The 16,081-nt window shown below is 42.2% G+C and overlaps 1 protein-coding gene across 7 annotated transcripts in view; it reads right to left on the minus strand.

Moving 5' to 3' along the window:
* The window catches only part of dab1a (DAB adaptor protein 1a), a 78,914-nt gene extending 68,172 nt beyond the window's left edge, over positions 1-10,742 (minus strand). For all 7 annotated transcript variants that reach the window (XM_053878227.1, XM_053878192.1, XM_053878219.1 and 4 more), the window contains exon 1: positions 10,459-10,742. The gene's annotated coding sequence lies outside the window, so the exon portion shown is untranslated. The remainder of the gene's footprint in view (positions 1-10,458) is intronic.
* Positions 10,743-16,081: the final 5,339 nt, after the last annotated feature.

Here is a 16,081-nt window from a genome sequence, read left to right on the forward strand (position 1 = left end):
TTTCAATCACAACTGGCAATGTGGCCTGTCATCTCCTGTGGATTCAATCTGACAGCTTGTCTACTTTTAGAACCTCACCTAGTTCTCTTTCACTGTTAGCTCACGCATGCTCCATGTGAATCATAACCATCCCTGCTCACCATGAGGTGAGAATCACCTTTACAGACTTTGGTTGTAAACCTGGGGTTCTCAACCTTTTTGATATCAGGACCTATTCAAATATTACATCTGTATTTGGTAATGCCACTCTCGATTTAGAGTGGCAAGATATTTGTTACCAGAACAAGACTCAAGTCATGTTGGTTAAAAAGTGGGGTAACTGGACATGTGTGATAAATACAATTATGGGGAAATAAAATGAATGTATTCCAATTTAATTGACGATACAGTCCCAGCAGTCTCACATAATAAAAAATAAATAAGTAATAAAAAATAAAGATGAAGTGGCAACACGGGCAGGCACAGAACAATAGTTCACGCCGGCTTCCCGGACATATAATGGAACAGCGAATTTGAGTGAGATTTACTTTGCATGATTAAAAACTTGCATTTTTTTTGCCAAAACTCTCTATTGGCTACATTCCATTCCACACCACAATTCAAGTCGGGAGCAGTTGGCTGTCAGCACAGATTTGTGGTTGTACATATTGAACGTGTTTAACATTTACAACCTTTTCAGAGCCACTTAAAAACACAGTACACACCTCAGGATTCTTTCATAAGATTATTAGTGTCCACTGTCTTTGCTCAGAAAAGAGCAAAATCAGTACGAAAATACATTGTTTGTGTGGGCGCCCTTTGAACTGACATCTGAGGACTCTTGTAGTTGCAAAGAGAAACAGGGCCTACTCCTTTATTCTTAAGTCAATTGACACAACTGACACCTAAATAAAATAGCGGAGTAGTAAAACTGAGAGTTTCACAGCCCACGGATGTGTAAAACACTTTTCTTTTTTATCAGCCATTGGCCTGAACTGGAGTCACTGCTGTAGAAAACCTGAGGGAAATGACTTCTAGTCACTGTACCATTGAAAAGTGCAGAGATATAAACCAATTTAAAACAGAAACCATTACCTTCAGGAGAATTTCTAATGTTTTCCGGTTATTAAGGTAATAGATTAATAACACACAGAAAGGAAGAAGGGAATTCTAATTGGTATTCAAGTGAAAAGCAACTCCAACACAAGAACAAAGTCCTGCAAGAGCAACAAAAGTCACCATCCCGAGAGGGAACACAGAGAAAGAAAAAAGAATGGAGAGGAATATAAAGCGATGACTCTCAAAGGAAAACCTCATTTCATTCTCATCTTGATCTATTTGTCTTTCTGCTTGCATCTTTGTAGCAGGCTCACAGGCCGGGTGGAAGTCAGTGGATCTGCTCTTTCGGGAAAAGCCACACAGAGGTCCTTGCTGTTCCCCTCTCCATGTTACATGATTTCATTCACTAGATTAAAAACAGAACACGGAATTTAAAATAATATCCTTTTTATCCCTCAGTGAGGTTTTAGAGGAGGCTGAAAGAAATCAAAATGTCGAACACGATGTTTGTCACCCCCTCAAGTAGAGCTCAAAATGTCAGGAGGATGTAATTCAACAGAGACGCACAACAGACCACTGCATGTACTGCGCGTGAGATTTGGGGCGGGGGGTCAGGGATCCTGACACCAGGGGGATTGAGAGTGTACAGCAGTGAATTAATCGAAGTGTTAATGTGCTGGGACTCTGGTGTGGTGTATTATCGTGTCGGTGTGTGTGTTAACATAAGCGCATGCGTGTGTTGTTTCCTCTGCAAATTCCTGCTCTGAGCACTTTTGTTCTCTGTAAAAACCCATTAGCAACGTGAACACCCCGGTGGTTTCACCTGAGAGCGTTGCTCATAGGACAGACCTGAGTGCGGATGCAGACAAAAATGGATGAAAAGTGAAAATGATTATCTGACACACTAATGGATTGGTGAAGAAATCCCTCACGCTGCAATCGTTTCTGGTTTAATGGCAAAGTTTTAAAGGAGAATTTAAATGCTCCAGCATCTTTTCATTTGTATTTCACAAGTTCTCTTTCACTTGTTTTTGAATATATTTCTACATATGTGATACACGTTAACGTGGTTTATTGTGAGCATCTCAAATGTTAATAACAAACCTTACTTTGTGGTAATAAAAAGCTTAACTGTATACACTGTACGTTCAAGTTGCCCACCAAGGACATCATCAGGCTACTTAAATCTTTTCCCTTTATCCAAGAACTCCACTATGAGAGAAAATGTACCCTCACCTTCTTTCTTCCCCAGTGATCAATCACATTGATGCCTAGTAGAGACATGTTTTGGCCCAGGAATAAACTGGCTGTATGCACATGGTTCAGTTTGATATGTCGCACCATTTGCGCATTACCCAATGTTCCACAGCAGATCTGGGCAAAGTGTGACTCTGGGGCCACACTACTATATCTAATATTTTATAAATATCTTCTTAGTATGTCTTAGTATTTTTGCTTCGGAATTCAAATAAAGAAAAAAAAATGTTTTGCATAATTGTTGTCTGCCACTTAATACCTGTACTGTATTACATACATATATAGTGAATCTTTCAATAGCTTAAATGTATGTGTAATTTTCTACTATGATACTGCCAGGATTCAGTGGAAATTACACAAGAATTTGAACTACAATGTGGTCCTGATGGCTGTAGTTAGCACGGCGTTCTGAACAATCGAATGTGCTCTTACCAAAATATGCAGCCACAGACTTGAAAACCAGTCTGCTTGCTCCTGCAGGCATCAGAAGCCAAACCAAAAGGAGTCACATCATTATGTGAGATCAAGTAAAAAACCCTTGATCATGTCAGTAAGTCAAAACTACTAAAGATCTGCAGATGAAAAGACAGTAAAACGTTCTCACACAAGGGTGATAGAGACTGAGAGAGGTTTTCAACAACGCTTCCGGAGCTGAAGTCAAGCCAGTATTTCTGATCACTGTGATCATTTTCCACCTGGCGCAACGGGTGGAAAACGTTCCATTGACCTCAACTTTGTTGTTGATCAAATGTACAATTCAACAATTCAATATCTGAAGAAAAGTGAAACCACTGATGGGAATAAGAGGCAGAATTTGGGAAAAATGAATGTAAATTTAGTAGTACGTTTGCATTTTAGCAGTAACTGTGGTGAAAGTATCATTTGCCACAAATGTGTTGGATGAAACTGTAATCCGTCCAACAGTCATCCACAAGAGGTGACCCCAATGGCGAAACACGCAAAAGAACACATTCTTTTTGCAGTCAAAAGACGGGACAGTAAAAGTGTGTATGTCAGCGTGTCGTCTGCAGATGCTAATCCTGCTGCGGAGAGAGATTGTGGCATTTTATCAGATTACAGATTACAGGCTGCAGAGTCAGATTAGCTGGCAGCATGATCTTCACCTCCTGGAGGACTCAGTGTCGCCGCTCCCAGCACAGTTATGTGCTGGTGATAGCAAGTATAGCATGTGCGTGTTTGTGTTGCTGCACTAACATCGAATATTGATCCAGAATGAACCGCAAAGAAGTTTCCTATCTCCACGGGAGTGAATCAAGGCAGAGGAACGGTACATTGACACACATGTCGACCGCTGAGGTAGACACAACGCCAATTACATAACAATGACGAATACACACAGATGCTATTGCATCAATCATTCCTTCATGTCTTCAGCAGAAAGTAAGCAATGTCACAAGCAAGTAAAAACTTAATGCAACAATGTGCTTAATGTATATTTCCATAGCTTTAGAGCTACATATAAAGATTAAGTGAGAAATCCTCTGGTAAAAACAACTGGCTTTGATCGAATGAGTCAGTTTTTGCTGTGTCATGTTTTTATTGCACCTGTACATCTGTCCCTTACCTGTTCCCGACTTTTGTCGACATTCTTGTTGTATAAAATGTGGTTTATGAATAAAGTGGAATAGTATACAAAGAGTAATTTCAAAGTTTATGATTATTGGTAGTAAGTACACGCTTGTAAATAGCGAATCCAGCGTTGACAAAACTCTTCTCTTACCACATGGTGACAGGACAGCCCAAGGCCTGTCTACTACTGTTATACTTTTGGTATCAAATATAGTATAGTGCGTCTGCATGGGTGTCCCATATCACCCTGTTGATCCTTGTTGCACTATACTGAGGACCATATACCATGCATAGCATGACATCATCAACAAGCCACAGCCCGTCATAGTTTCCAGGCCGCATTCATTCTCATCCTTTTAAGGATATAAATGTCTCATGTGCATTATAACCTACTTTTAGCGAACCGACATCAGAAGGTGGCAGTCCAGACACCAGACACACATTTTGTACCTTCACCGGACACTATCGAAAGTGAGTTTTGCATACTGCTGTTGCCTAGCAACACAAAATAAATTAAAGAACCTGAATATGGAACTCTACTGTCAATTTTTATGTCCGATTATAGATAATGTTAACCAAAGCACTGGGAGCGCTGAAGATGGGTAGGTTGAACTTCTCGAGAAGTTTAGCAGTAATGGGTAAATGAGTGGAAGTGTGAGACTAATTCGCTGTATTGTGACTGTGTTGGTCTTCCGTAATGGCATCATCTGCTGGAATAAATCCAGTTATATTCCATTTAAATAAACTATTACACTACTACACTGTGTGAAGCAAGTCGTGACAAGGGGCTTCATGATTTTCAGTGTTAACGTTGGGTCAGATGACTGACCCAAGATGACTTGTATCGTATTTTAAGTACCATTCCGGTTGGTAAAATATATGACTGCTGTGATATAATAGACGGCAATTGGCGCATTCTACTAGCGGTCACACTCTGTGTGTCATAATACATCAATGTGGCCGTATCACTTGACCCATCCTAGTTGTTTTGTGTCACACTGGAGTCATCTACTCAAGGAAAATAATAAACCTACGAGCTCAGCACCTGAGCAATATAGCATCACAGCTGAGGTGGAATGAAAGGACAACGCTCCTGGTGTCAAAATTACAACCCGTGAAGCCAAAATAACAGTCAAAGGTTCAAAGGTTTACATGAAGCAGGACTTGTGCTTTTAAATTCATAACACAATTTACAAGTCTTACTTTATTTTAGGATCATCTGTCCTTTGTCCTGTACAGAGATTAAAAGTCGTTTCACATGAGTTAGACATCGCATATTGTGCCATCACTGTGTCTGAACATTTTGTGTCACTAGATCCCTGCACTACTGCCATCCCTACTATACTCATTGATTGATTTCATTTGTCTTTCATACCACAGTTGCACAGTTGACAAGGTGCACAAACCACGATCACACAATTCAGAAAGCAGTGCCATCTTGCTTCACCGTCTTTCCCGCAGACTTGACTAAGTGACTGCAGCAGTGTGCCACTCTACTTCAGGAAGCATAAAATGTGCCAAATCCCTTGAATCACTCTGAGAAAGTAGACCAAATTTACAGGTGGGTGTCTAGCATTGTTCTGCTGCATCACTAGCGGAGTCTCTGTTGTAAATCATGCTGACTCACTGCAGTTGGCATATTAGCCCACTATGAATATGGAAATGGAATTCAGTTGATTCATCGGCTTACTTCTGAATTGGCCAAGAAATTACACATTACTATGTGCTTCTCTGAAAATGTTTGACTATAAGCCGTCATAATTCATCTAAACATGAATGTGTCATTGGTCCATGAATAAAATCAGCTGTTAATCCAAGGTTTGGTTTTGCTTAAATCACCTACAGTATAAGCAGGGAATCCAGTGGCTGCTACTGAGGCTTGTTTTGTTGGGCATTTAAAATAAAACTGAGCAGGAAACAGAAGAGTCAAGAAGAGCAGAGTGAATTAAGAGCTGGCCACATAAACAGTGTGCAGCTTTGGAGATGGAGACTTGCGACAAGCTTTATACAGTATGTGCAGCACAATTGTTAATGAGGGACTAATGTACAGTTGGATGGCAAGATAAGATAATCCTCAGGGTTGTTGCTCCAACTCAATCTTGCATCTTTTGGTGTCGAATGCAGCGCTGTTCAACATGGCACTGTCATCGCAGCTGAGTAAAAACGGCAACTTTTGAAAGCAGCCTCCTATACGTTGGAAAGTTTGCTGTTTGAAGATGAATTTGCGTATGTCAAGTACACAGTAATCCTGGATGCAGCACAACAACGTAGTGAGCCTCAATTCTCACGTTTCACGTGGTTTTAATTTACTCGCCTAAAAAGTAGTTGCGGAGATGACGGCACCTCATCCGCCACATCAGCAGCTTTTGAACACCCCAAGTCGGCGGTGTGGCACAGAATGCTTATTACATTACATTGGAATCGTGAATGGACATGTATTTGCAAGATTCATAGCCAAGAAGGGCTTTAAAGTGAGGCGGTACACCGGTCTGTCTCAGCTGAATTCCAACTGAAAGGTCCAAGGCAGTTCTATCCAACCTCCACGCTTCTACATGTCATCTGTTCGTATGAAATTTGGCTCAGACAAATCTATGTTCCGCCTCACTCCATGCTCCGCCCAAAGCATCAGTTAAAAATGTCAATTACCTCACACAGTGGAATGAGGAACAGAACAGTGCAGGCAAAATAAACGTTGCGCTGCCACCTAATCACCACGCGTAAGGACTGCAGTCGTTGGCTCTGCACCGTGCACATCACATCAACTGAAAACACGTTTTCAGTTGATGTGAATTCATTTCCTTCGCATGCCTGTGCCGTGTAAATGTGATCTTCATCTGTCTCTCAGGTAAGGAATTTTCATTCATTCGTTTCACTAACAAAGGTTCCGGGGGCAGAAGCCCAAGCAACAAAGGCTAGGTCACCAAGACGTTCTCCACTCAATGAAGCGGTAAAATCCTAGAAGTGGTCTTGAGTCTGCAGCTGAATCTCCTCCCATCTTTAGAACACAGCTTCCAGGAGCTCTTCTGATAAGATCTCCATATCTCCATGGGAGACTCCAAATGGCCAAAGAGATTCATTTCCTCTGCTATGAATCTATGGTCATGTTCCTTCCGTCATTACACAGAGCTGAGGATGAGGGTGAGCATCAACAGTCATCATAGGTTAGAAGGTTGGAAGCTAGATGTCAAACCGAAAGCAGCTGAGACATATGAATTACGAAAAAATACATCGTTGATGAAATGTCTTATAATGTTGTGTTATTTGTTTCCGCACCAAGTGCCTTTTTTAAGCACAGGAAACATTCTAAAGATTTTTTTTTAATAGTCACAACAGTAAATGAGCTGCTGAAGAAGTAACAGGCAAAACATGCAGATCTCATGAAGCGGTAAGAGCCCAACAGGCAGCTAATCCCGAAACTCTGAAAAAGGAGCATCCCTTTTCACCTCCGCTGGGAAAATGATCGGCGAATATGTGCTTGTTAGACTCAGCTTCAGCTGCCTGCTGGTTGTTTTTCTCCGCAGCTAATTTAAAGAAATGTCACAGAGACAGAGCGTTTGATAACTGAGCAGGTAACTTAAATAAGGTATCAATATTGTCTCTTGTAAAGTTGTATCCATAGCAACAATTGTCTGCGCGGTGAAGTAGGGCACTTTGGGAATGACAATCTAGTAAACAGGCCGTTAGAGGCGATTGCTATTTTAAAGTTTCCGGTTATTGACGAGTTTAGAAAAATTGTACTGAAGTGAAAAATCGTGGTTTGCTCATTTGTCTTTTGAATTGTGTTAGAATGCTTCTAAACCATGTGATTCTGTGTAGCATTCTACATTTCATCTGTTGGCCTCATTGGTTTCCTGTTTCTGGTCTAGTTGTTCCCAAATGATGAGTTACCTAATGCAGCCATCTCAATCTCAGTTAATAGTTTTTCTGCCCCATAGAGTCTGCATTTTCCATTTTACTGTTTTGTCCCACCTATAATGCCTTATACAAGTGTCGAGTGTATACAGTAGAGAACATTTTTCTGAGGAAGGGAATTGATCAAATGTGTGAATGTAAAATATTCAAATTAAAGTTGAAATTTAAAACGTGCTCAGGACAATGATACCAACAGTCATCATAGTCACAGGGCTTAAACGGAATGTCCAACTTTGAAGTTCCAGTTTGTTGTCATGGAAAATAAACTTGCAAACCACAACAAGACAGAGACTTGCGTGGACCGCATGAAATGACCATAAATGGCCCCCGGGCCAGACATTGAGGTGAGGCCCTATAAGCATGTACACTTCATCCTACACATCATATAAGTTTGACTGATAGTAAACCTATCGAATGACTGAAACAGGACCATAAAGATTTTAGTAGTGACCAAGTTGAGTTTGCATGAGCGAAGTTGAGAAGTTATTTTGGAATGCCTGAGGACATGGAATAAAAAGTAAATCTGCCCAGATCACGGGGCGGACGTGGTTCCAGACGTCAGTCTGAATAATCTAGCTGTCTAGTTGGTATTCAAGTCCCACTCTGAACTTGTAGCACTCACTAGATGACTCCTCAAATAAAATGTCTCCCGGCTGCCCTGATTCACACGCATTACATTTAGCTGCCACCCACTGAAACAACATCCAGGCTGCTCACTGGTTTAAAGAGTGCCATACTAACTAAACAAAATAAGAAAATCTTTCTGGATCCGTTTCAAATCTGCAATCTATTCTGACTTTAGAGAGAACAGAGTGCAGCGCTCCTCACCTTTCGCCAGATACTGGAAACTCGCACAGCAAGCAACTCACAAGTTGAAAATAAAAGTCTACTTCATACCACAGACTGAAACAACCTGGTGCCACCAACAGAAGATACCGACTGAGAAGTCTTCATGTCAAAGATATTTCTCTGCAGCATTAACAGATGTGTTGTTCAAAAACCTCTCAAAGGAAACTGGCTGGCAGCCATTTATTGAAACACAGAGAGGAAACAGTTGAAAAGAGGAGCAAGCTTCTGCCACAGACCAGGAAGGAGCATGAAGAAGCACCAAGGAGGTGAGTGACACACAAGAGAGACCCCACCAGTGTTCTCTCTCTAAAGTTCCACACAATACTGGGTGGGTTACTATGGCGACCTCAAGTTGCCCGCTGGGCCCATACACGCAGAAGTAAAGAGGCCTGCTGGCTGCTGCTGCTGCTGGACTAAGTATTTCAGTGATCAAAAGGGTGGGTGCTATGGGGAAAACTTTGATAAGAGAAGGAAATTTCCACCTGAGCAGAAAAAAAAAAAAAATTACAAACTAGATTGTTGAATAAATGACCAGCTCTGACGGTGAAAGGATTCAATTCAATTGATTCTTCTGTAGAAACATTTGCCGATAACAAATAGATAACATAAGAATATCCATAAATCCAATTCTAAAGATCACCAAACAGTAATTTTATTCATTTTGAGTGTCTTTGAAGGTGATCTACCACTGGTTTAGGAGACATTTTAATCTAATGACGAAAGCTGAATCACTGAATGACTTTCACAATTGGTGTTTTAACATAACTCACATGCTCAAGGACGCTCAAGGATAGTGTCACACAATTGAAGAGAAGACTTCCCTCAGCTGTATGACCAACAATGTATATGGATTCAATGGAAAGCTCACCAGAGAGCATTGGGACCTGAAGATGTCTGCTGTGATTCAGTGTGTTCGTGCAAAGACAGATGTAGCCAACATCCACGGGTTCAGTTGAAGAGTCACTCGTGGACAAGCCTCATCCAGTCTTATACAGGCTTTTTCAGTCGTTCGCCAAAGGGTCCACTTCAACTGTGGTTTTAAAGTGTTCAAGCATCTTACATGTCTGCAGAGGAATGTGTGCTACCAATTCCTAATAAGACTTTTTTTTCTACAGCGCCTCCTCAGTCCGCTGCTGATTGATAAGGCCAGAGATAAATGGATCCGGGAACGGTAGCAAGGCGGAGTGAGGAATTTTGCTGATGATCTGTACACGTCAGCGACCGATGACACGATGCAAACACAGGCGTAACCCCCCAAAACCTCCATAAATTCACATGTATGAAAGAGGTGTGTGTGTGTCCACCCGGGACCAGCGTGTCCACGCCACAGACGCAGATCTGATCCTGGAGCAGTTACACTTGCTGTAGCGAGCAGCCACGATGGATTCTAAGTGATAGTTCTTCTTCATTGATCATTAACCGTGACTTTGGGTTACCCCAAGTTACCTTCGCCCACTTTAGCTCCCAGTGAAAACTTGTCCGCGTTTTTCTCAAGACTTCAAATGATGAAACATCGAGTGGCGGATGACTGAAGACAGATGCCAAAACGCAGCAGCGGCGGCGGCGTCTTTCCTCCCGCCTTACACACACACTCACACACACACACAACTGTGCGGGGGTCACTCCCCCCCCCACTCCCACCCGCTACACACATGCGTGCGGACCAACATCCCGATGCACCAGCAGCAGGAGTAGATAGGCAATTCATTGCAGTGGCCGCGGCTTGACACGCGCGCAGGAGATGCGGCAGAACTCGCACCGACGCACAGTGCGCTCCAGTCTAAGTGCAGCTTGTTGCGTGGAGTCACTTACCTTCAGACTACAGCGACAATCTTGGCAGTTATTTCCCATGTTATGACAGAATAAAAAGCCGTAGAATCCACTCATTCCCGCGACTCTCCTCCAGACTTAGTCACACATCCGAGGAGTGTCGGAGCTGTAATCCAGAGTTCCATGCCGGGGCGAGCAACTCTTGGGCTTCCTCACATCTTTACCTACAAAACTATGTCAGGCTTCTTTCAGCGCGTTTTTCTCTCCTCCTCGGCCCCCTCTTCCTCCTCTCCTTCTTGACTCTCTCTCTCTCTCTCTCTCCCTCTCTGAGGTTGCCTGGTTACCTCGTTCTGTAGGCTGGTTCACAGCGCCGGCCGGCAGCCAATCACGGGCCCTGGATCCCCTTAACCCCTCCGCTGCTGAACTGTCCTATTTCCAGCTTTCAAGGAGTGGGGGGATGAGAAAGTCGGGGATGATGGTGAAGCTTTTCTTAAATATGAGGACAACAAAAGGGGGGGCCTGTAAAACGCAGGTTAAACTCATGAATTGTGGACAGAAGAAAAACACTTTCTTTGAGCACCTTAATGTCCCGTGACCCGTTATTAAGGGGTGCTTGTTGAGGACTGTCCCAAATGCAAGAATACTAACTTCTCACGTGACTTTTTTCGCAAAGCAAAAATATGAGATTTACTGAATATCGTATGAGATGAAGAAGGTAGTTTAATTGTTTTTGTCCACTTATTTTCTTGGTGACCCAAGACCAGCCAAGCTACCTGGGGTGAAATGTATTTTAAGAGGAGTGCAGGAAGGACAGCTATTTTGCTCCAAAAGTTGAGTGACGCTGGATTCGAACCCACAACCTTCTTTTTGTTGGGAGGCAGCAGCATTGATCCATGACTCAAAAGTTCTGCTCTTTACCTTTGTGGCAAGAGGTTCCATGTCTGGTCCTTCTCACTGCACTTCTGCTGCTCTTTAGTCTCAAGTTTTTGATATCAAGGATGATCCCAGGCTTCGCTGTCAGTCTGGAGCATACTGTAAGTAAAAGATCGAGTGTGGCAGAGCATGTTGCCATGGCTTCTGTCTTTACAGCACATGTGAATCTCAGGGCCAAATCTGGCCTGCAAGGAATACTTCGTGGAACACGTACAGCCACATATGACCCATGACAGTCACAATGTTAACCTTCGACATCCGACTAGTTCTTGAAACGTTCAAAGACAGGAGCTAAAGAAATATGGTATAGTGAGTATATCCTTATGCTTTGTGGTGACTGTCTTCTTTCAACATCCATGTCTCTAACCATCCATCGTATGAGGGAAACTGGCAGGGCAGGCTCACAGCAAGTTGACTTATGGGGTCTCTAGAGCGAGTCGTGGTCCTTTTAGAGTGGGATTTGCACGTATTCCTTAGTGCATGTGGGTTTCCTTCAGGAACGCCGCTGTTCTTCAGCATAGCTGGGTGGACATCCGTCCTTGGCCCTCTGTGACCCTAGCGTACTAGTGGCACTGAATGAATGAATGAGTACATTCAGTAGAATTTAATCAAGTTTGTGGTTTACAAATTATTCATGAGGAATCTCATTTGTTAATACATGAATATTCTAGTGTGTGTGCTGTGGCGTAGCCAGAAATGCTTCACTAGGGTGGCTAGTTCAAGATCATTTCCAACATTGGGGTGGATATAAGTTGACTGTTGAATAGTTGCTCAATAGTTGTGCACAACCAAAATCTCCATAAAAATAAGTATTGAATGTCATTTCCCATCAGGTATACACATTGTTGGAAAACCTTTTACTCTTTCGACAGCAGATTATTCTGCTGCCTAAGCAGGGTCTCTTGCAGCGCGCCAAAGATGTCGAGGTTGGACGTCACTCAAACTTCTTAAAAGACAAAGTGAGGTGGTAGAATTTAAAGAAAAATGTCATCAGCAAGTCAGGGGATCCAATATTGGAGGTTGCAGTACAATCCTGAACCCCAACTGAGGTAGTTACTTGTGCCAAGTGTAATCCAGACGTCATCTGCCAAAGGAGGTTTCTTAGAACAAAAGCCTTGTCACCTTCAACTATACAAATTTGCCTTATTGGAATTTGTACAAGAGCACCAACACAACAGTGGGTTAAATTTTCGTTCATTTTCGAAAACAGAAAAACCTTGAAGGTTACTGCCATAACAAAGAGATCCCACCTGCCTTTTTGTTCAGGGTTTTTCTTGTTTTCATTTAGCTGTGGTCTTAAAGCCTGGTTTGAGTTTAATGGTTTTTGAAATAAGTCTAACCAATGAGACAGTCTCATTTTCTGAACATTTAAGAACTGTGTGTAATACTTGGAAAGTAAGTGAAAGTAATGTGGAATGTTTTTGTTCTGCTGTGAAATGATTCTGGGCTCTGAGAAACTGAGAAAATGAGAAAGCCACGTACTGTAGCTCCATCCCTCTGAGTAAGTGCGTCCATGCTATGCTTGCATGCATGTATGGTCTAATGTTAAGTGCAGGGTCATCAAGACATAGTAGCAACCAATCTTGGTTTGTGTTTTAAAATTCTCAAACAAATGTCACCTCTAAAGCCAGAAAAACCACAACAGAAAACAGACTAGCAACTGATGCAACAAAGTTAATAAAACTGCAACCTGAATTCTCCATCAAGCTGTCATCAAACAGAGTCCTTTTCACCTCTCCTCCTGTCTGCTTCTTCCTTCTTTGCTTAGATCCTGCTCAGTGGAGGTGAAGAGCTGCAGTCATGGATTTAGCAGTCTTAGTGTGGACATTATTCCTCTGATCGCTGCAGAGGCTTGAAAACACTCACCTAAATCTGCTCTCCAAATCCAAGTCGTGCACGTTAGAGGCTGCTAAAGGTAAAAGTCTTGAGGAGGTCTTAGTCATGGTGAACTTGAGGCTCACATTATACATTGGAAGTGCACAAAATCCGCGAAACAGTATATCTTCTCAATTAAACTGTTTATTTCACCCATAATAGAACTGTTTACTACTATGAGGTGTTCTGTTACATATTGGCACTATACACGTATGTACTATCTGAAGGTAAAGGTGAGATCAATAGCATTTACATTGTGAGAAATGTAAAATAAACAACTCTTATTTTATTTACGACTCTTTCTATTGCTTGGAGCTTATTATTATTTCTGGTATTTTCAAAATCCTGCCTCATCGAAGCAACAATGATCTATTCTCATCCTTGATTCCTTGGCAGCTCCATTTTTCTCCCCGAGTGTACGTCTGTTTTCCCACTGTCCTATCTCCTTCACACACCAAAGCCTGCCTGGCCTCTCTGCTGCCGGGGCCTTCTTCGCTCACATTCCATTTGCTGGCCAAGATCCACTCTCATCATCTGTCCATCTGTCCACCTCGCTGAGCAGATAACCCCTGGATGTGGGTAAGCGAGCAGCATGTGCCTTCTTCTTATGTTACATTCAGTCACACACACACTCAAACACAATCTAATTTTCAGCTAATCCGTGGGAATGACCAGATGGATCTGAGTGAGAACTTGGTCAGTGTCTGACTTTTTTTCCCTGAAAAAGAAAAAGGATTCCCTGTGAAATGCCCAGCGAGAGTTAAAGGACTGATAAATGAGAATCAATAAAAGAGGATAAAAAGTTTGAAGTATAGAAACGCCTCTGTAGTACCAACAAAATGGGTCAAACTGGCTTCACACAACAAAAGATTTCTGAGCTGCTCTGCAGAGTCGGAAGTACAGTGAAGGCACAAGCTGCTCCTTAGATGTATACTCAGTTCGCTTGAAAGCTTTAAACCCTGTTTCATGTCACACGTAGATGTGTGCATGTATCTCTTAATCGGAAGTGTTACACACGGTGAAATATAGATGATGGAATTTCAAAAGCCTGTATGATCCTCTGTCTGCATTGCAAGTGAAGTGACGATAGGAATGTAAGACTCTGAAATGTTTGCGATAAACATTGTAGAAAATCCTTTAAGTAGTGGCTACGTTTTACTGCAATATGAGCACCGCTGGCGCGTGGATACAAACTGCACAAGGGCTGGTTGCTGAATGTGAGATAGGCAGCTTTACCTGTTCAGTATCCAGTACCAGGATACAGTGAACAGTGTACTGACAAACTTAAAAACATTTTTAGGCTACACTAAAATGCTTATTTTAACTAAAAATAATTACATTTAAAAACATAACTTGCCCCAATATAATGATACATGAACTAGTGTATGTGAAGTTCCCAGTCAGGGAAAAGCGAACCACAATTTGACAAGGGTTTACCGATTTGTCTGGTGATAAAAACAACACAATTTAAAGTCTATGGCACCTGCAGTATAACAATGTTGCTGGTAGATCATTCTCTGGCCAAAAGCGACAACTGTGGACCAAACAGACATTATCGATATCATCCCTTCAAAAATTACCATTGAAAAGGGCAGAATGTGTCATTCCTGCTTCACCCATGTCACAAGATTGGAGTTCTAACCAAATACACAAGACTATTTATCAATGCAAGAGAGGCCCAAGGTCACAACAGAGCTTGAGTTTGGACTCCGTGGCCTGAAAAGCAAAAGAAAATGGAAGATATTTTGAGTCATTAAGGAAAATAATATGATGGAAAAGTTTGCCATTATATTGAGTGAAGTGACTTCTCACAATCCTTAAGCCTCAAACGCCAGCAAGCAAGTGAGGTAACTCCACCTTTGTACCAGAGGGTTGCTGTCACAATGAGCCCGTCTCCACCAGCGTAATGAATGTGCCAAAGTAACAGCTGGGAATCTTAGCTAATTCCACAGCTTCGTCCATATTGCGCTGGATTATATTCCAATCCATGATAAAGAAGGGGCTTTTAAGGATAATCCATCTCTTGGTTTAATTGTTTTCACATCCCTGATGTCAACTGAACAGAGATAGTCTATGAGCTCCAAATTTCAGTGTGACTCTCACTTGGAGCTAATGCTTAAACTTCCCATCAAGGTGGGAAACCAATCCACATGTTTATTCACCCACGCTATCTTAGATATTAAAGAGGCACATCAACATGAGTGTTCTTCAATCTGCCAGCCTTCTCACTGAACATTGCCCCGAAGGATCCTGGAGGTGTCATCCAATGGCCGCTGGGCTTTGAGAAGGCATCCCCTGCCAGCCACACAGTCTATGTCACAACTGTGCTGTCACTCGCAGACAATAGAAGAAGCAAGGGTTCATCAGTTTCCTGATTATCCATCTCCAATGGGAGGTGAACTCCTTGAACTGCAAAAATGTTATTGATTTATTAATTCAATTTCAGCTACATACTCCTGCCTGAGGCCTGAGCAGCCTATCTCAGCTGCAATAGGCAAAAGAATACACCCTCGACAGGTCATCTCAGGGTATATGTAGTCAAACAATTCAGATGCCTCTGCATGAAAAAAACGTCACCTACAGGGTAGAAACCTTGAGAGACCGAGAACAGACACGCTTAAATTAAATCAATGATTATACGTGAAAATACCTGTGTGTGTTGTGGCATATGCACGGTAGCTAAAAGCATTACTGTCATGTGATCCTGGTGTCAAAGCAACAACTGTCAAATGTAAATGCCGATGTCCTTAAAAAAAGGCGTCAATATGTCTGGAGGTGAATTTGAGAGACGGCTGGACTGAAATGAGATCAGCGTTACTAAAGTGCACAGCGACCCGCTTCATTTAGCATCTCCACG

The sequence above is a fragment of the Synchiropus splendidus genome, chromosome 1, assembly GCF_027744825.2.
Source record: "Synchiropus splendidus isolate RoL2022-P1 chromosome 1, RoL_Sspl_1.0, whole genome shotgun sequence".
NCBI classification, from domain to species: domain Eukaryota; kingdom Metazoa; phylum Chordata; class Actinopteri; order Syngnathiformes; family Callionymidae; genus Synchiropus; species Synchiropus splendidus.